Source organism: Dermacentor andersoni, chromosome 7 (assembly GCF_023375885.2).
Source record: "Dermacentor andersoni chromosome 7, qqDerAnde1_hic_scaffold, whole genome shotgun sequence".
NCBI classification, from domain to species: Eukaryota; Metazoa; Arthropoda; class Arachnida; order Ixodida; family Ixodidae; genus Dermacentor; species Dermacentor andersoni.
Genome location: NC_092820.1, coordinates 123,969,090 through 123,991,484, shown reverse-complemented (window position 1 = coordinate 123,991,484; position 22,395 = coordinate 123,969,090). Strand labels below are relative to the sequence as shown.

Genomic DNA, 22,395 nt, shown 5'->3' with positions numbered 1-22,395 from the left:
CGCTCCCCTTCGCTGCGACGGTTTTCTTCGGCTCGCCGTGCGTATTCCAGTGTGTTGCAGGGTCGGTCGCCCAGCCCGCGCCGGGAAACTAACCACAACGGCCTTCGGGGACCAAGCCGCTCAGTTTTGACGTACTCAAGGTGTCCTACTGACACGTACGCGGACGCACGATGCATCGACGATGACAGTACCTGCGGATTACGGAAGAAGAGTTTCCTTGGACATTCCTGTACTGCTAGACGGTCGTGAATTGACTGATTTAGTGGACACTAGAGCGGATTAGTCTATATAATCAGCGATAAACTGACCACACTCCTGATGAAAGTGACGACGCCTTGGAATCAAACGCCGGTCCGTACAGCTGGAGGGCACATCGTCACACCACTCGGCATGTGCGCGGCACGAATGCAGGTTCGCGTCTCTTACCTTTGTTGCCAGCTTGATCATTCTTCATCAGTGTTCTCGAGACGTAATCATCGGCACAGACTTTCTCGGCGAGCACGGAGCCATCATCAACATCCAACAACACTTCATCACTTTCTCGACAAAGCGCGCCACAGCGACGACCAACAACACCATCCACCCTCGACCATCTTTTAGTGTCATCGACGACGCTGTCACAATACAACGGCATGCAAGTGTCGTGGTTCATGTGGCATGTGACAGACTCTTACACGATGAAACGGTCACAGAAAGCAATCGCTCGCTCCTGCTTTCTCAAGGTGTTTGCGTAGCAAGAAGCCTTATTAATCTCCATGATGGCCACTGTGAGGTTCTTGTGACGAACTTCAGCTAGGAACATCGGCACCTTTTCCCCGGTACTGTAATCGTCTACACCGACTTGATCGCCGATGAAACTGTGTGTTTTGTTTCCGAGGCAATCGGCACTGTCGAAGTACGTCTACGCAACGTTGACATTAGTACAACGATTCCTCAACAAAACAAACAACTCCTGCGCGAGCTCTAACTCGACTTCCACTCTTGATTTGCATGGTCGTCGAAGATACGCGAACATCGATTACAACACACCGCATCATCACCTATGACGACGTGCCCCCCATACGGCAAAAGCCTTATTGTGTTTCCCCGACGGAACGACATGCGATACATACACAGGTGAAGGAAACACTTCAAGACGGCGTAATACAGCTTTCGTGCAGTCCCTGGTCATCGCCAGTCCTTCTTGTTAAAGAACATGGCACACATCAGTTAAATGTGCACTGTTGGAAGCTAAACAGCTTCACAAAGAATGACGTCTGCTGGTTACCTCCTGTCGACGATTCTCTGGACAGGCTGAGGCGCGCGAATTATTTCTCCTCTATCGATTTTGAAATGTGGCTACTGGCAAATTGAAGTAGATAAGCGGTACCGGGAGAAAACTGCTTTGGTGACTCCGGACGACGTTTACAAGATTAGAGTACCCCCTTTCGGCCTCTGTTGCACTCTAGCCGCATTCCAGCGAATGATGGATACCTTTCTCGCTGACCTCAAATAGAAAGGCAGCCTCGTCTATCTCGATGATGTCGTTGTTTTCTCAGAAACATTTGACAAACGCCCTTGACGCTTTCAGAATGTACTCCAAGCCACTCGATTGACTGATATTACACTCAAGCCAGAGTTAATTGGTCAAGTCGTGAGCGCACCAGGTGGTCGGCCTGATCTCGAGAAGACTGGTGCCGAAGCTCCTTTCCTAGCTCCGAAAGACAAGAGAGCTGTGCGACTATTTTTGTGCTGGTATGCATAGTATCGACACTTCATTCAAATTTTTTCGAAGATTGCAGAGCCGCTATTTCGCGTTACGCGTGACGACGTACCATTACTCTGGACTAATGAAGAGCAGACCACCTTTGCGAAGCTACAACGTCGTTTGTCTTTTCCTCCGGTGCTCGGTCATTTTCATGAGGATGCTGACACATAAGTGCGCACTGACGCCAGCAATATCCGTCTCGGAGCCATCCTGGTGCAACGGCAAGACGGCACTGAACGAGTTATCGCCTACGCGAGCCGCACTCTGTCACACGCAGAATCCAATTATTCCACCAGAGAGAAGGAGTGCCTCGCGGTTTTTTGTGCTACTACAAAGTTTAGACCGTATCTCTACGGGCGGCCATTTAAAGTGGTGACAGATCATTCTTTGTGCTTGTTGACCAACCTCCGATACCATTCTGAATGAGTGACACGTTGGAGTGTGCGACTACAGGAATTTAACATCACCATCGTTGTATGGGTGAGGCAGAAGACATGAAGATGCTGACACACTATCACGAGCACCTGTTGAATCTCAGAATCCTGGCGAGGAAGACGACAACGACTACCTGGGAGCCTTCAGCGGGCCGGATCAACTCACTAAACAGCGATCGGGCGCTGAGTTAAGGCCAATCATCGATCCCATAGAAGGCAGCATGGCGTCCATTCCTCGCCCTATTTCACGTAGGCTGTCATCATTTTGCCTACGAGAGCGCATCTGATACAAAAAGCACAGGTGCCGGGGACAAACCACATCTTCTAGTAGTACCTGAAGCCCTTCGTGACGACATCCTATTAGCCTGCCACGACGAGCCGATGTCTGGCCACTTGTGCTGCTCAAGGACTCTGGACAAGGTACGGCAACTGTACTACTGGCCTAGACTGATTGCATGCGTCAAACGCTACGTGAGAGGATGCCATGAATGCGAGCGCCACAAGTCACCATCCTTCAAACCTGCAGGCCGTCTACAACCCATGGACCCTCCGCGTACGTCGTTTCATCAAATTGGATTGGACCGTCTTGGACCATTTCCCTTGTCTTCTTCCGGCAATAATTGGAGCATTGTCGCAACTGATTACTTGACGCGTTACGCTGAGATAAAGGCACTACCATGCCGTACAGCTTCTGAAGTTACCGAGTTTTTTATGCATTACATGGTGCTTCGGCATGGCGCGCTGTCATTCATCATCACTGACCGAAGGAAAGTTTTTACGGCGAACCTTCTGGATGCCATCTCCAAATTGAGTTACACGAGTCATCGAAACCACGGCATACCACCCCAGACTAACGGCTTGACAGAAAGACTAAACAAAACACTGGCAGACATGATATCTATGTACGTGGATGTGCCGCACAAAACGTGGGATGAAATCCTGCCATACGTAATGTTTGCGTAGACCTCTTGCACGCAGGTAACTGCACGATTCATGTCGTTTTGCCTCGTTTATGGTCGAGTTGTTCAAAGTATGCTAGACGTAATGATTCCGTATGAAGACGTCGATCAGCTCCACAAGGTAGCTCCTGACGTCGGGGAGTACATTCAGCGCGCCGACGAAACGCGTCGGCTGCTGGTGTGCACATAAGACAGCAGCAGTGCGCAGAGGAAATGATGTACAACCTGCACCATCGGCGAGTTACAATGAGCGTGATGACCAAGTTTGGGTTTGGACCCCAATTAGACGGCGAGGCATCTGCGAGAAACTCCTGAGAAAGTACATCGGACAATACACAGTACTAAGGCTGTAAGCGACGTGAACTATAAGGTGATTCCAGACGGAGACCTACCACCGCTCAAGCGCCGATTACCACGTGCAAAGATTATACTTGTCGTTCCCCTTAAGCCATATGTTACACGGTGATGTTAATATAGTGTAGTGGTGAAACAAACTTTCTTTATTTATTTTTTTGCCGTAGTCCCGTCGTCCTCTAATTAACTGCGAAGCGTTTTTTTTTTTGTTCCCTACCACCGAAACCATTTAATTTGCCTCATGTCATGTACGTGTAGGTGCTAGCGCCTTTTCGTTTTTTTGTCTTACTTGATTTGTGTATTTTCCGTGTACGTCTTGTGTTTGAGCATCGTGTCGATTCTTAATTGGGAGGGGAAATAATGCCATCTGGTGTTTTGAGGCAGCAAACGTTCAGCATTGCGTGCCCAGCAAAAACGGCGAAGAAGACGATGACGAAAAAACGATCCCGCGCCAGTTGGAGAACCGTCCCTTGGTGTGTGTGTGCTGGTACTGTTGCTTGCTCTTGCCTTAATGTGTGACAATCTGTACACATGTATATATATATATTTATATGTAATGAAGAAATAGAGTACGACGACATACGTTCAACAAGCACAGTATATTTGACTGACGTTTCGGCTGGTGGAACAGCCTTTGCCAAAGTCAAAGTCACTTTGGCAAAGGCTGGCGCGCCTGCCAAAACGTCAGTCAAATACACTGTGCTTGTTCAACGTACCTCGTACTCTTTTTCTTCAATGTATTACCGGGGCCAGCGTGAACTACTCAGCCATATATATATATATATATATATATATATATATATATATATATATATATATATATATATGCTTCCCAATACAGCTGAACATGTCACATCCAATAGCTTTTCATGGTTTTCGTGTGTATTTCCGTCGAATAACACGCTTGACCCTTTTGAAGAAAATTTGAAAGCATTCTTTGCGTGAACATTCTGCTGTGTATTCCCACCCTGTAACAGCCCGGCAGGGCTAACAGTGTTGAAAACAAAAAAGAGATAAGTAAATAAATGTCATCAATTGCATCCGGAGTGCCACGGGCATCTATCTGTCTTGGGGCCTTTGCTCTTCTTGATTTATGTTAATAATCTGCCTAGTGTATAACACCCCAATCAATAATTCTGGTTGCAGATGATTATGTAATATACTAGGTGTGACACAAAAAAACGAGACTGTTACAATAAATTATTGTACTTACAGAATCAGTTCTCTGTGACATTATCACCTTCAATGTAGCCCCCTTCAGCATTGACGCACTTCCGCATTCAATGCGGCCATTGCTGGTAACAGTTCTGAAACGAGGCTTTTGGAAGGCCCTTCAGGAGATTCTTCGTTTTTGCCTCAACCTCTTCAACTGAGGTAAAATGGGTTCCCTTTAAGCAAGATTTATCTTTAAGAAACAAAAAAAGCTCGCATGGAGCCAAATCAGGTGAATAGGGAGGATGCCCCATCTCAGTAATGTTTTTACTGGTCAGAAACTGCGTGACAGATAGGGCCGTGTGAGCGGGTGCATTGTCCTGGTGCAACAGCCATCCATCACTCCACAAATGTGACTCCTTTTTTCTAATTTTTTCACGAACTTTGTTTAGTACTTGAATTTAGTAGTGTTGATTAGCAGTCTGACCTCTGGGAACCGGCTCAATCATTAAATTCCATTAATATCAAAGGAGAAGATTAACATTGCCTTGAATTTTGATATTGACTTCTTTATATTTTAACATGCCTTGCAATTTTTAGACATTGTTTCTACATCAATCACCTTTCCTGTGACTACTGATATCAGAGAGACACAACCATTCAAAGAGTGCCCACGCGTTTCCCAAGGGCCGTCCCCCGATACGCCACACTCGTTACTGCCGACAACCTGGAGCACTTCTGCAGCAGCATCCATCACTGACTTAGACGCGACAATTTTCCCGGCATCAAAGTGCTCGCAAGAAACCTTGTCATAGGCGGAATGACAAAGTGGCAGTGGTCTATTCATACCCTTCGGAAATGTCAAAATACCAGTAGTTCCTTTCCCCAGCTGGCGGATAGCGCACACAAGCAGAACGTTGTTTTCAGCTGCATTTGCTGTTTTTTTTTTTGGTGAGGAAAACAAACGTTCGTGGACACATGCACTACATAACACGGCGTATGCAAAACATACCCCTTGGCGCGAACGCTCCTCAAGCTTCAGTGAAATGTTTTTGCATTCCGGGCAAGCCAGCGACGACAAAACTGAGAAAAGAATTTCGACATCTACAATCCTCTTCCCCTGTACCACAACACTTCCGGTGGCGCTTAAAAGTTTTCCTGCAGCTGGCCCAGTTTCACTTCACTTGCGGAAACAGCAATATTCACTTCACACTTCATAGAATAGTTCGTCGTGCACCGATTGCCGTAAAACTTGCGTTTCGGCATTTGTTTCCCTCGTAACATAGCCACAGCTTGTTATGTGATGTAAGACAACAATGTAGGTAACTGAAGTGATGAAACAATAGCATTAAATGGCAGTACAACGCGTCGCTGCAGTGTAAACACGATGTCACGTCGTGCGGCCCGCATGGCAATGTGTTCAATTTGAATAAAGAAATGATTACGATCACCATTGCTCAATCCTATCAACCTTTAGAATACGTCGTCACAAACTCATTTAAATGTATCCTGCGTATTTGTGCACGAACGTAAGTTTCTTTTAAAATTTTAAATGTAGGCTTCATTTTCACAAAAAGTAAGTTTTAGTTTTAGAGAGGTCTGCTGGTACTTGCAGAAACATCATAACTTTCGACAGAACCAGATAAAGAGATAATTTTTGCAGCAGCGCAATTCTGAATGTCTGTAGATTCTTAAAATAATAAAAAAATGAAATTCGCTGTTTTTGAACGAAAACGTGGTTTCCAAAAGTGGCAACATACTTTATCACTAACAAATACCTTATCCTTCCCATATATAACGATCTGTCATGGGATATGCATGCTAATGCTAATCGCATGTTAGGATATCTTGATCGTAATTTTTCTACTGTTCTGACGTCTACAAAACTAGAACTCTACAAAACCTTAGTTTGCTCAAAACTACAATTCGCATCTGCTGTACAAGCTGGCGCTTACATTCAGTGGAGTTATGAATAACAAAAGAAAATTCGGCAGCCTATCAATACAACCACGTGCACATTCAGCGCCGTCCGTAAGGAAGCAAAGATGCAGCGAGTGCGATGTAGGGGTGTGGGTTTAGTGTTAGCATAGAGCACACGAGGGATCACAGCTGCCAGCGTAGTGTTCCCTTTGTTCTTTGTTTAAGTTACTGCAACTCCTGTGGGATCAAGGAGACTAAGTACACCTCTACCTGCTTATATGATACCCGTATGGTAAGCTCCACTGACCTACAAGTTCTGTGAAATGCATTTGATTGCATTCTTCTTTAAAAACTGTTTTATACAAAGTTCACGCGTGTATGAAAAAATAAAAGATAAATCACAAATTATGTTACATCAACATCAGATAAGGGCGACAAGAATCTAACCAGCGCAAGTGATCTTTTTTTTTTTTTTAATATGTGAATAGCCATCGTTCTTTGGCTATTTTACCCGTGTTTGCGGTGGTCAGCTGCTGATGGTCGGTTGTCAAACCTTTGCAGCCAAAAGGTGCTGATGCAATGGCCATGTGCTCTCACACGACAGTTGTGATACTGAACATAACTAGTATAGCTCGGTGAGGCGTGCACTGCACTGTGACAGCTGTGAGTGCCTGAACAATTCAAAATTTTGGTGTAGTGCTCATGAATGACTGCCCTCATCAACTTCTAATTAAAGCAAATACCTAGCTAGAATCACTCGGCTATTCGCTCCCATTGACGCTCACCATTATTGTACGCAGACTTATTCCTTTCTCTATCTAAGATTTATATTTCGAGAAAATAAAGAGAGTCTTTGCAAACAAGTAGCCACGAAAACTGAAATGGAAAAATCGGCATTCACTTACCTATCACTACCCACAGCTCGTACTCAGCCGAGAAACGGCCGTACCTGGACAGCATCTCCTTACATATACCGGCGGTGAAAACAAAATAGGCTGCGAGTCTCGTGGAGAACCTCATGAAAGCGGCTGCCTTCGCGACGCTCTGCTGTAACAGAAAACAGCCGGTACATTTTACGAATGTGTCAGTGTCACATTATAAGGAATTATAGTTTATAAACAGCTTCTCTCTCTCTCTCTCTCTCTATATATATATATATATATATATATATATATACTGGGTGTCCGCACTATTATGTACACAGATTTAAAAATTTGCAAATGTCACATAGCTGGACAGAACCAAAGTATTGTTGTCCGCCGTCACTTGGAGATGCTCATATTATTTTCTTGCATTCCGCCTAACTACACATTTGGAGGTCTCTAATTGTTCAACTTCCCAAAAGTTATATTTAGATTAAAAATGTCAATGACAGAATTGTGGAGCAACATGATCTCCTGATACAGCTTTCTGTGGCTCAATACGTGCTTCATGAAAGTTTTTGCAAATGTCAAAGTAACCCGCAAATACACGCAAAATTGGTGCGTTACTGGCTGCTCGAGCAAGCGGCTGGCTTGGTTAATTAAGTATTCGACGTGATCATTCCACAATAATTTACATTTTATATGCGTGCCTCAGTACTTACATTTACATGTCGTTTCTAAAGCAACTTTGTTCAGGTGGTACACAGGAAGGTTATCGTTAGACCGGGATGCTCTCATAAATTTATACTTGTTAACCTTAAGTTCCATGCCCCACTATCGGCACCAATTGCTATCGTTATGACAGTCGGCCTAAAGCAGGGTAATTTCGTGCTCGTTAGGTATTTATCTCAAGATGAGACATTCATCTCCAAATAAGTGAACGTCATAAGTAATTTCTGAAGGTAAGGGATCAACGTAGATACCGAATAAGAAAGGTCCCAGGACGGAGCCTTGTGGCACACAAGATTGAAAGTCGCTATGCGGTGAATTATGACCATTAGCTGTCACGAACTGGGAATGGTTAACGAGAAGTGACTCTATCCATTTTAGAACACTATGATCAATGTTTAACTTGCTTAATTTATAAAGCAAGTGTATATGGCACACTTTGTCAAAGGCTTTCGAAAAGTCTATGCAGATGAAATCAGCAAAAGAAGACTGGTCTAATATTTGGTGCAGTCTTTGAGTAAACGTTAATACTTGCGATTCGTATGAGAATGATTTTTATATCCGGGTTGTGATGGCGAAAAAATTAATTCGACTCAAGAAAATCCGCAAGGTTAGTGTAGATTTGTTCTAGTAGTTTGAAGCAGGTACCGTTTCATGATAATTGGTAGGTGATGATTTGCCGCCGGATTTGCGCAAAAGAATAATTTTCCTTCTTTCATTCTAACAGAACTCTATATGTGTTTAGCGATTGTTGGAATATTTTAGTTAATATAATGAAATTACAAGAGCAGGTGTTTTTCAGAAAATTATCACTGATGTTACCAAAGCAAGGTGACGAATGTATCTTCATTGAATCTATTAGTCAAATACCACTGGGAGCTTCAGCATTCACTGAAGACGGTTAAAAAGTTAGTCCCTCAAGACAGGTAGTTCAATATCTGTAGTGCACGAGAAATTTTTAACAAAGGTATCTTTCAGAAAAGTTGCGCATAAATTTTTGGGAACAGGGTTCCCAGACCAATTGTTAAGAGGGATAGAATTTTTGGAAGGAGGATGTATGACGCGCCAGAATTTTTTTACGTTAGTTGTCAACGTACATGGTAATGTGGTTGATAAGAATGTTTCTTGAGCGCATTTGAGTGTGGCTACATAGGCGCATGACGCTAACGTGAAGGCTTTCTAACATGAGTCAGTGGTTGATTGCATCGCAGAATGATAGTCTTATTTTTTGTTGGATAGCCGCTTTAAATGAGTGTTGTACCTAGGCGCGTGCGGGTTGCAAGGTATAGTACGGGTTGGGATGTGCTTTTTGATGGAGTGATTTACCTCTGTCAAAAATATATTCTGGTTTGACTGCACAGTAAGATTTTCAAAATCACTCAAGAATATCTTAAGAAATGGACTTGGCTCATTTATTGATTCAGAGTTAGCTCTCTTATAGTCTCTAAGGATTCTTTTACTATTTGGAAGTTGTGGAAATGGAGTATTAGAGTGAATATTTAGTATTAGATGGTCGATAATGCTGGATAAGTAATGGATGAAAGAGGCATAATCGGGACGATTGGTTAAGATGAAATCGAGAATATTTAGAGTATTGGGGGTGATTTTTGTGTCTTGTGTAGCTAATCGAGTTCAAGAAAATGAAGTAGAAATATCCAAGAATTCTTTTGAATAAGAAAGTAAAATAAGTCAGGTAGATTATTGTTCCAAACTATATTAGGAAACTTGAAGTCGCGAAAAAAGAAAAGAGGTGAAGAAAACTTTGTCATAATAGGAGCGAATCGCGTCATGACACGTAGTGTGTCCGTTGTGCACGCCTCTACCTCCACTCTGAGAACTAGCCTAGCTGCAAGTGCATAATCGTAAACTACATAAAGAACAAGAAAAGCATGCTTTTTAACATGCTTCGTGATATTGAGATGACCAATCGTTTTCCTCCGTATGGAAATATTTTTCTTCACACATGTCCCCTAATCCATCACAAAATTATGCACAGATGCTTATAGTGAAAACACGTACCGGTGATGACACCATCTGCAGTATCTTCATTTTGCAGATGGCGTCTCTCGTGGCGCCCAAGACGTATACCGTTAGCAGGAGTCCGTGCCACCGCTCATGGTTGTGGGCATCCATAACCGGTAGACCACAAATGGCAAACACTCCTACTAAACAATACGCCGTGTTGTGGAGTTCGTTGACCAGCCGCAGCTTCAGGGGACATCGGCTGCGCATAACAAAATGTGCCAGGTCCCTGCGGGCCACAGTCTTGAGAACGGCGGCCCCCAGCAACAGCGCCGTCCACAGGTAGCGGCCGTGTCCAAAGGATAGACACTGGGAGATAGTCGGCGGGCCGACGGTAGCCTGGGAACGAGAACCACGGAAAACGTAAATAGCAAAGGAATTAAGAGACTTATTAAATAGAAAACAACGCAAAACATTGGTGTAGAGAGCAAGTTTCATGCGGCAGGTCTGACCAATGCGCCAAAAAGAAAGGCAGTGCAGAAAAATAAATACCATCACCATGTATCTATTACCACGTAATTTACAGAGGTAATAATGAAAATATTGAATTCTATTCCGGTGCAAATTCGACCAAGGGTTGTAAAACAATACTAACACAACAGTAAGCTTGACATATTCAGGTTGAAGATTGTATTAACACAGCAAGCTGAGCGAGTTGGTGACTGAACACATTCCTATGGGAGTACAGCGCAACCTGGACGAAGGACAAAACGAAGTGCATGATACGAGTGCAGACTAACAATTAGTTTATTTTTTTCAAACAAGTGATTAAATATACAGAGAATGCGATCGCGTGCGTGCGTGTGCGTGTGCGTGTGTGCGTGTGCGTGTGCGTGTGCGTGTGCGTTTGTGTGTGTGTGTGTGTGTGTGTGTGTGTGTGTGCAAGTGGTGAAAGAGTGCCAGCCTATCTTGCCATTCAAAAACTGTTTCTTTATTATGCAGAAAGATAGAAGTCTGGCTAACGCATGCGTTTCGGTTGACATGCATGAAGTAGGCTTCCTCAATCTCGCGGTTGATTTCATCCCAATTTTCGAAAAGCATTTCAGTTTTTTTAACGAAGATTTTTTTTTACGAATACCGATTTTCAGTCAGTATTCGCCTCGGATGATTCCAGTCGTTCAACATTTACAACTAACGATTGATATGCTGTTGATAATATCAACATTAGCCTAGAAGGTGTTTTCAATCTCATACTAAACTTAGATACTATAAGAGCAGCCAGCCCTGATGGAATTCAGAATTCCTTTTAGTACGATTGTCGCTATGGACATCTAAATATCTGTTCACTATATGTAAGAAGTTCCTTAATAGTGGCGTTGTGCCGTCTTCCTGGAAAAGAGCTAAAGTACTACCTTTATATAAATCTGGTGACAGACAGCTTTTATCTAACTATAGGCCTATTTCTTTAACAGCAACCTCCTGTAAAATACTAGAACACATAATCTATAAGCCTATAATAGTGTTCCTTGAGCATAGTAACCTATTGAACAGCTTTCAGCACGGCTTCAGGGGAGGTTTTAGTTCTGTAACCCCACTTACTGAGTTCACTCATGACATTTCCCATTATATCGACTTCAGTAATCAGATTGACACCATTTTCATTTACTTTAGGAAAGCTTTCGACACAGTACTACACTCTAAATTGTTTATGAAACTCCCTAATATTCTAAATAACCTTCATTTAGTGTCTTGGATTTCCAGTTTCCTTTCTTTGCGTTCCCAATTCGTATGCTATGATTCTGCGGATTCGTCCGCAGTCCACGTCACCTCAGGAGCCCCACAGTGATCCGTACTTAGCCGTCTACTATTCTTATTGTTTATTAATGACCTTCCAGACCGTGTTACTTCAAAGATACGCCTCTATGCAGATGATTGTGTTATGTACAGCCCAGTTGACTCACTCGCTGATCATCAGCGCCTTAAAGACGACTTTGTTTTGTATTGTGACTGGTGTGCTACTTGGAAAATGAGCATAAATTTTGATAAAACTGATATGTCTTTTGCTAACAGACACATGCCCTTATGTTATGATTATATGGGCAACGATGTACCACTAACAAGAGGTTTTCAATACAAATATTTAGGCGTCATTTTTACACCCACCTTGTCTTGGTCTAAACATATAGATTACATTTGTAGTAAAGCGTTAAAAAACTTCGTTACATTCGCCGGACTGCTGTCTGCTGCTCCGAGGGACACTAAATTAGTAGCATACAAAACACTGATTCGCCCAATTTTAGGATATGGTTTCTCCGTATGGAGCCCGTATAAACAACGTGAAATTAATTGTATTGAGTCGGTGCAGAGGAAGTCTATTCGTTTTGTTTACCGTCGCTTCGACCGAGACATTTCACCGTCAGCTGCTCTTGCGGAATGAATCCCCCAGTTTCTTTCTAGACGGCGGCACATAGAATCTCTTAAGATTTTCTATTCGTATAAGAACTCTCTTTGTCACCTATCAGATCCCTCCATTTTAATGTCTGCTTGCCCGACTGCAACCAAAACTTATCATGCCTCTAATATCAGACCACTCCATCCACGCACTAACACTTTCAAATACAGTTTTTTCCCCTGCATGATTGAACAGTGGAATTTGTTACCTGCCGAAGTTCGTTTGTTACCCATTTATCAATTTTTAAATGCTATTGCTGATGTATAGTTCCTTCACATATTTATATTTTATGTTCTTGTTTCTGCATATCGTAATCAGTTTTCCTAGCATGTACACCCACTCCTGCCATAGCCCTAACGGGCTGCAGTATGTATGTACAATCCTCTTCCCCTGTACCACAACACTTCCGGTGGCACTTAAAAGTTTTCCTGCAGCTGGCCCAGTTTCACTTCACTTGCGGAAACAGCAACATTCACTTCACACTTCATAGAGTAGTTCGTCGTGCACCGATTGCCGTAGAACTTGCGTTTCGGCATTTGTTTCACTCGTAACTTAGCCACAGCTTGTTGTGTGATGTAAGACAACAATGTAGGTCACTGAAGTGATGAAACAATAGCTTTAAATGGCAGTACAACGCGTCGCTGCAGTGTAAACACGATGTCACGTCGTGCGACCCGCATGGCAATGTGTTCAATTTGAATAAAGAAATGATTACGATTACCATTGCTCAATCCTATCAACCTTTAGAATACGTCGTCACAAATTCATTTAAATGTATCCTGCGTATTTGTGCACAAACGTAAGTTCATTTTAAAATTTTAAATGTAGGTCTCATTTTCACAAAATGTAACCTTTAGTTTTAGAGAGGTCTGCCGGCACTTGCAGAAACATCATAGCTGTCGACAGAACCCGATAAAGAGATAATTTTTGCAGCAGCGCAATTCTGAATGTCTGTAGATTCTTAAAATAGTAAAAAAAATAAATTCGCTGTTTTTGAACAAAAACGTGGTTTCCAAAAGTGGCAACATACTTTATCGCTAACCAATACCTTATCCTTCCCATATATAACGATCTGTCATGGGATATGCATGTTAATGCTAATCGCATGTTAGGATATCTTGATCGTAATTTTTCTACTGTTCCGACATCTACAAAACTAGCACTCTACAAAACCTTAGTTTGCTCAAAACTACAATTCGCATCTGCTGTACAAGCTGGCGCTTACATTCAGTGGAGTTATGAATAACAAAAGAAAATTCGGCAGCCTATCAATACAACCACGTGCACATTCAGCGCCGTCCGTAAGGAAGCAAAGATGCAGCGAGTGCGATGTAGGCGTGTGGGTTTAGTGTTAGCATAGAGCACACGAGGGATCACAGCTGCCAGCGGAGTGTTCCCTTTGTTCTTTGTTTAAGTTACTGCAACTCCTGTGGGATCAAGGAGACTAAGTACACCTCTACCTGCTTATATGATACCCGTATGGTAAGCTCCACTGACCTACAAGTTCTGTGAAGTGCATTTGATTGCATTCTTCTTTAAAAACTGTTTTATACAAAGTTCACGCGTGTATGAAAAAATAAAAGATAAATCACAAATTATGTTACATCAACATCAGATAAGGGCGACAAGAATCTAACCAGCGCAAGTGATCTTTTTTTTTTTTTAATATGTGAATAGCCATCGTTCTTTGGCTCTTTTACCCGTGTTTGCGGTGGTCAGCTGCTGATGGTCGGTTGTCAAACCTTTGCAGCCAAAAGGTGCTGATGCAATGGCCATGTGCTCTCACACGACAGTTGTGATACTGAACATAACTAGTATAGCTCGGTGAGGCGTGCACTGCACTGTGACAGCTCTGAGTGACTGAACAATTCAAAATTTTGGTGTAGTGCTCATGAATGACTGCCCTCATCAACTTCTAATTAAAGCAAATACCTAGCTAGAATCACTCGGCTATTCGCTCCCATTGACGCTCACCATTATTGTACGCAGACTTATTCCTTTCTCTATCTAAGATTTATATTTCGAGAAAATAAAGAGAGTCTTTGCAAACAAGTAGCCACGAAAACTGAAATGGAAAAATCGGCATTCACTTACCTATCACTACCCACAGCTCGTACTCAGCCCAGAAACGGCCGTACCTGGACAGCATCTCCTTACATATACCGGCGGTGAAAAGAAAATAGGCTGCGAGTCTCGTGGACAACCTCATGAAAGCGGCTGCCTTCGCGACGCTCTGCTGTAACAGAAAACAGCCGGTACATTTTACGAATGTGTCAGTGTCACATTATAAGGAATTATAGTTTATAAACAGCTTCTCTCTCTCTCTCTCTCTCTCTCTATATATATATATATATATATATATATATATATATATATATATATATATATATATATATATATATATATATATACTGGGTGTCCGAACTATTATGTACACAGATTTAAAAATTTGCAAATGTCACATAGCTGGACAGAACCAAAGTATTGTTGTCCGCCGTCACTTGGAGATACTCATATTATTTTCTTGCATTCCGCCTAACTACACATTTGGGGGTCTCTAATTGTTCAACTTCCCAAAAGTTATATTTAGATTAAAACTGTCAATGACAGAATTGTGGAGCAACATGATCTCCTGATACAGCTTTCTGTTGCTCAATACGTGCTTCATGAAAGTTTTTGCAAATGTCAAAGTAACCCGCAAATACACGCAAAATTGGTGCGTTACTGGCTGCTCGAGCAAGCGGCTGGCTTGGTTAATTAAGTATTCGACGTGATCATTCCACAATAATTTACATTTTATATGCGTGCCTCAGTACTTACATTTACATGTCGTTTCTAAAGCAACTTTGTTCAGGTGGTACACAGGAAGGTTATCGTTAGACCGGGATGCTCTCATAAATTTATACTTGTTAACCTTAAGTTCCATGCACCACTATCGGCACCAATTGCTATCGTTATGACAGTCGGCCTAAAGCAGGGTAATTTCGTGCTCGTTAGGTATTTATCTCAAGATGAGACATTCATCTCCAAATAAGTGAACGTCATAAGTAATTGCTGAAGGTAAGGGATCAACATAGATACCGAATAAGAAAGGTCCCAGGACGGAGCCTTGTGGCACACAAGATTGAAAGTCGCTATGCGGTGAATTATGACCATTAGCTGTCACGAACTGGGAATGGTTAACGAGAAGTGACTCTATCCATTTTAGAACACTATGATCAATGTTTAACTTGCTTAATTTATAAAGCAAGTGTATATGGCACACTTTGTCAAAGGCTTTCGAAAAGTCTATGCAGATGAAATCAGCAAAAGAAGACCGGTCTAATATTTGGTGCAGTCTTTGAGTAAACGTTAATACTTGCGATTCGTATGAGAATGATTTTTATATCCGGGTTGTGATGGCGAAAAATTGAATTCGACTCAAGAAAATCCGCAAGGTTAGTGTAGATTTGTTCTAGTAGTTTGAAGCAGGTACCGTTTCATGATAATTGGTAGGTGATGATTTGCCGCCGGATTTGCGCAAAAGAATAATTTTCCTTCTTTCATTCTAACAGAACTCTATATGTGTTTAGCGATTGTTGGAATATTTTAGTTAATATAATGAAATTACAAGAGCAGGTGTTTTTCAGAAAATTATCACTGATGTTACCAAAGCAAGGTGACGAATGTATCTTCATTGAATCTATTAGTCAAATACCACTGGGAGCTTCAGCATTCACTGAAGACGGTTAAAAAGTTAGTCCCTCAAGACAGGTAGTTCAATATCTGTAGTGCACGAGAAATTTTTAACAAAGGTATCTTTCAGAAAAGTTGCGCATAAATTTTTGGGAACAGGGTTCCCAGACCAATTGTTAAGAGGGATAGAATTTTTGGAAGGAGGATGTATGACGCGCCAGAATGTTTTTACGTTAGTTGTCAACGTACATGGTAATGTGGTTGATAAGAATGTTTCTTGAGCGCATTCGAGTGTGGCTACATAGGCGCATGACGCTAACGTGAAGGCTTTCTAACATGAGTCAGTGGTTGATTGCATCGCAGAATGATAGTCTTATTTTTTGTTGGATAGCCGCTTTAAATGAGTGTTGTACCTAGGCGCGTGCGGGTTGCAAGGTATAGTACGGGTTGGGATGTGCTTTTTGATGGAGTGATTTACCTCTGTCAAAAATATATTCTGGTTTGACTGCACAGTAAGATTTTCAAAATCACTCAAGAATATCTTAAGAAATGGACTTGCCTCATTTATTGATTCAGAGTTAGCTCTCTTATAGTCTCTAAGGATTCTTTTACTATTTGGAAGTTGTGGAAATGGAGTATTAGAGTGAATATTTAGTATTAGATGGTCGATAATGCTGGATAAGTAATGGATGAAAGAGGCATAATCGGGACGATTGGTTAAGATGAAATCGAGAATATTTAGAGTATTGGGGGTGATTTTTGTGTCTTGTGTAGCTAATCGAGTTCAAGAAAATGAAGTAGAAATATCCAAGAATTCTTTTGAATAAGAACGTAAAATAAGTCAGGTAGATTATTGTTCCAAACTATATTAGGAAACTTAAAGTCGCCAAAAAAGAAAAGAGGTGAAGAAAACTTTGTCATAATAGGAGCGAATCGCGTCATGACACGTAGTGTGTCCGTTGTGCACGCCTCTACCTCCACTCTGAGAACTAGCCTAGCTGCAAGTGCATAATCGTAAACTACATAAAGAACAAGAAAAGCATGCTTTTTAACATGCTTCGTGATATTGAGATGACCAGTCGTTTTCCTCCGTATGGAAATATTTTTCTTCACACATGTCCCCTAATCCATCACAAAATTATGCACAGATGCTTATAGTGAAAACACGTACGGGTGATGACACCATCTGCAGTATCTTCATTTTGCAGATGGCGTCTCTCGTGGCGCCCAAGACGTATACCGTTAGCAGGAGTCCGTGCCACCGCTCATGGTTGTGGGCATCCATAACCGGTAGACCACAAATGGCAAACACTCCTACTAAACAATACGCCGTGTTGTGGAGTTCGTTGACGAGCCGCAGCTTCAGGGGACATCGGCTGCGCATAACAAAATGTGCCAGGTCCCTGCGGGCCACAGTCTTGAGAACGGCGGCCCCCAGCAACAGCGCCGTCCACAGGTAGCGGCCGTGTCCAAAGGATAGACACTGGGAGATAGTCGGCGGGCCGACGATAACCTGGGAACGAGAACCACGGAAAACGTAAATAGCAAAGGAATTAAGAGACTTAATAAATAGAAAACAACGCAAAACATTGGTGTAGAGAGCAAGTTTCATGCGGCAGGTCTGACCAATGCGCCAAAAAGAAAGGCAGTGCAGAAAAATAAATACCATCACCATGTATCTATTACCACGTAATTTACAGAGGTAATAATGAAAATATTGAATTCTATTCCTGTGCAAATTCGACCAAGTGTTGTAAAACAATACTAACACAACAGTAAGCTTGACATATTCAGGTTGAAGATTGTATTAACACAGCAAGCTGGGCGAGTTGGTGACTGAACACATTCCTATGGGAGTACAGCGCAACCTGGACGAAGGACAAAACGAAGTGCATGATACGAGTGCAGACTAACAATTAGTTTATTTTTTTCAAACAAGTGATTGAATATACAGAGAATGCGTGCGTGCGCGCGTGCGTGTGCGTGTGCGTGTGTGCGTGCGTGCGTGCGTGCGTGCGTGCGTGCGTGCGTGTGTGTGTGTGCGTGTGCGTGTGCGTGTGCGTGTGCGTGTGTGTGTGTGTGTGTGTGCAAGTGGTGAAAGAGTGCCAGCCTATCTTGCCATTCAAAAACTGTTTCTTTATTATGCAGAAAGAAGTCTGGCTAACGCATGCGTTTCGGTTGACATGCATGAAGTAGGCTTCCACAATCTCGCGGTTGATTTCATCCGAATTTTTAAAAAAGCATTTCAGTTTTTTTAACAAAGATTTTTTTTAACGAATACCGATTTTCAGTCAGTATTCGCCTCGGATGATTCCAGTCGTTCAACATTTAAAACTAACGATTGATATGCAGTTGATAATATCAACATTAGCCTAGAAGGTGTTTTCAATCTCATACTAAACTTAGATACTATAAGAGCAGCCAGCCCTGATGGAATTCAGAATTCCTTTTAGTACGATTGTGGCTATGGACATCTAAATATCTGTTCACTATATGTAAGAAGTTCCTTAATAGTGGCGTTGTGCCGTCTTCCTGGAAAAGAGCTAAAGTACTAGCTTTATATAAATATGGTGACAGACAGCTTTTATCTAACTATAGGCCTATTTCTTTAACTGCAACCTCCTGTAAAATACTAGAACACATAATGTATAAGCATATAATAGTGTTCCTTGAGCATAATAACCTATTGAACAGCTTTCAGCACGGCTTCAGGGGCGGTTTTAGTACTGTAACCCAACTTACTGAGTTCACTCATGACATTTCCCATTATATCGACTTCGGTAATCAGATTGACACCATTTTCATTTACTTTAGGAAAGCTTTCGACACAGTACTACACTCTAAATTGTTTTTGAAACTCCATAATATTCTAAATAACCCTCAGTTAGTGTCTTGGATTTCCAGTTTCCTTTCTTTGCGTTCCCAATTCGTATGCAATGATTCTGCGGATTCGTCCGCAGTCCACGTCACCTCAGGAGTCCCACAGTGGTCCGTACTTAGCCGTCTACTATTCTTATTGTTTATTAATGACCTTCCAGACCATGTTACTTCAAAGATACGCCTCTATGCAGATGATTGTGTTATGTACAGCCCAGTTGACTCACTCGCTGATCATCAGCGCCTTAAAGATGACTGTTTTGTATTGTGACTGGTGTGCTACTTGTAAAATGAGCTTAAATTTTGATAAAACTGATATGTCTTTTGCTAACAGACACATGCCCTTATGTTATGATTATATGGGCAACGATGTACCACTAACAAGAGGTTTTCAATACAAATATTTAGGCGTCATTTTTACACCCACCTTGTCTTGGTCTAAACATATAGATTACATTTGTAGTAAAGCGTTAAAAAAACTTGGTTACATCCGCCGGACGTTGCCTGCTGCTCCGAGGGACACTAAATTAGTAGCATACAAAACACTGATTCGCCCAAATTTAGATTATGCTTTCTCCGTATGGAGCCGGTATAAACAATGTGAAATTAATTGTATTGAGTCGGTGCAGAGCAAGGCTATTCGTTTTGTTTACCGTCGCTTCGACCGAGACATTTCACCGTCAGCTGCTCTTGCGGAATGAATCCTCCAGTTTCTTTCTAGACGGCGGCACGTAGAATCTCTGAAGATTTTCTTTTCGTATAAGAACTCTCTTTGTCACCTATCAGATCCCTCCATTTTAATGTCTGCTTGCCCGACTGCAACCAAAACTTATCATGCCTCTAATATCAGACCACTCCATCCACGCACTAACACTTTCAAATACAGTTTTTTCCCCTGCATGATTGCACAGTGGAATTTGTTACCTGCCGAAGTTCGTTTGTTACCCATTTCTCAATTTTAAATGCTATTGCTGATGTATAGTTCCTTCACATATTTATATTTTATGTTCTTGTTTCTGCATATCGTAATCAGTTTTCCTGACATGTACACCCACTCCTGCCATAGCCCTAACGGGCTGCAGTATGCATAAATAAATAAATAAATAAATAAATAAATAAATAAATAAATAAATAAATAAATAAAATAAATTTGCCTGGGAAATTTCAACAATACGCAGCCAAATTCGAGCCTGCTGCATTCCTGATCGCACCTTGGTAATCCTTAAGGTGGATGTTAAGGCAGTGTCCGGTCTGCCCAAAGTACTTCTTGCTGCACGAAAGATTAATAACGTAGACCACTCCCACCGACCATGCCACAAGCTGCCCCGTGTGTTTGACGCGGCACGCGGTCTTGGACGCCTGTTTAGGTCTATTGACGCAATTGCATATTTTGTCTAACGAGTTTTTAGCTGAAAAGATGATTTGAACACCATATTTCATGGCTGTCTTTTTTAACGCATGCCCCATTTGATGCACATAAGGGACGGCTGCACACTCTTTTACCGTTTTGATCCTTTACTGAAGTGCTCCCCCTTTTTTTCTATTTTCTTCACCAGCCCTTCATATAGTGATACGACGATAGATATTGGAAAACTGGCCTTTTCTAGCCGATTAAGCTGTTTGAAAAAGCTCAGATTGGCGACGTGATGGCATTGCTGAGCATTGCCTCTTTTCACTAGTTTTGAGAGTGCCGACGCGTAGTTTAGTATTGGTTTTCTTGTCCTGGGGTTATATTGCCAACAAATATGTGTTGGGCTGTTAATATTATCTGTAAATCCAAAAATTAAATTTCATTACTTATCTGCAGTTCATGAGTAAATGTATGACCCATTCCTTCTTCATCAAAGGCAGTAAGAATAACGCCAATATCTTTGGAACTTCTTTCTGCGTACATAACTACTAAGTAGTCATCAACAATTCTAAAGCACTTAATCATTGTTCCTGCGAACGCGTTCTCGAGTGTCCGGTCAACACTGGCGAGAAAGATCTTGCTAAGAATTGGTGCTACCTGAGAGCCGATGGAGACCTCCTGCTTCTGACTCGTTACTTCGTTATCACACATAATGAACGCGGAATTTAAATAGAAAAAAAACAATAGTTCGAGAAATGACTGAACCGGGACGTCACTCTCACCCCTAAGCTTCAGCAGATCGTTATCCATAATGCAGCTTTGATTGTCTGCAGCAGCTGATTTCTAGAAAGGGAATAATATAAATCTGTGACGTCATTCGTGAAGTCTGTGCACGTTGGATACACCCCTTCGTGAAAGAGAAGCAAACTTCTGAATTTTTTACTTTGAATGGGGTTTCTGCCGGGAGCCATATTAAGTTTTTCTGAAGATAACAAAAGACTAGGTGTTGCCCTTTCTCACTGACAAAATTGTCCCTAAAGGTTGCTGAGGTTTATGCTTTTTTGTCTTAAAGAAAAGTTCAAGGTTCAACCCATGACTTTTATTTACTGTACTACATAGACGGGGCTCCAGGTTCATAACACCGCAAACGGACATGAGGCAGTCTCGCAGTATCTTGACCTGGCTCATTCAATCGGACTGCAAGCTGACCCACCGTGGGGCGGAAAATTTCGCGCGGAGCCACAACCTTTTCTGGACACATGTCATGGCAAAGATGCCAAGACGTGCAAGACGTCCAATTTGTCAAAAGGTACAAGGGTAGCGTTTTGGCCTCTTCGCCATGCCACGTGTTCAGAAGATGTTATGGTTCTGTACAGAATTTCTTGCCGCACGGTTGGCCACAGGAGAAGGATCTGCAAGATCTTGCAGTCAGAGTGGATGAGCCAAGCCAGGATGCTACGAGACTGCCTCAAGTCCGTTTGCGGTTTCATGAAATTAAGACAACGAGAGTGTCGTCGATACCACGAGTGGTCTAGGACAAGCCAGTATTAGCAGGAGTTCCTCTGTAGCAACGGCCGGTGCAACCTAACCCCAAGGAGAAGAAACCGAAACCCACACCAAAGTGCTGAATCTGACTCATATTGTAGTTCCAGATAAGCACATGAACATTCCGAAATTACGCCCAAAGTTATGCCTAGAACCTTGCCTACACCCAGTCAGTAAGATAGCCGCCGTTTGATCAGCGTCCAGGGATGTAGAAGTAGATCGAAAATTCAGGCGCATTTCTCAGGGCGTTGAAGTGTTCGTCAAATCTCATGGAAACCGGAATGGCAGAGTGCAAAAGATCCAACCCCATGTGCAATTTTTAAGAGATAACGAAGTGAAAGTTTTGACTTCTCATAAGAACTGGTACTTTGTCCT

The 22,395-nt window shown here is 42.2% G+C and overlaps 1 protein-coding gene across 6 annotated transcripts in view; it reads right to left on the bottom strand.

Annotated features, from left to right (window-relative positions):
• LOC129385630 (uncharacterized) overlaps nucleotides 1–22,395 on the bottom strand; it is a 71,781-nt gene that overhangs the window by 11,201 nt on the left and 38,185 nt on the right. For 3 of the 6 annotated variants that reach the window (XR_011895814.1, XR_008613102.2, XM_072289315.1), the window contains 4 exons: nucleotides 17,419–17,760; nucleotides 14,667–14,805; nucleotides 10,178–10,519; nucleotides 7,472–7,610 (listed from right to left, as the gene is read on the bottom strand). The gene's annotated coding sequence lies outside the window, so the exon portion shown is untranslated. Of the gene's footprint in view, nucleotides 1–7,471; nucleotides 7,611–10,177; nucleotides 10,520–14,666; nucleotides 14,809–17,418; nucleotides 17,761–22,395 lie in introns of all 6 variants that reach the window. The other 3 variants (XM_072289316.1, XM_072289318.1, XM_072289317.1) reach the window with 3 other exon arrangements.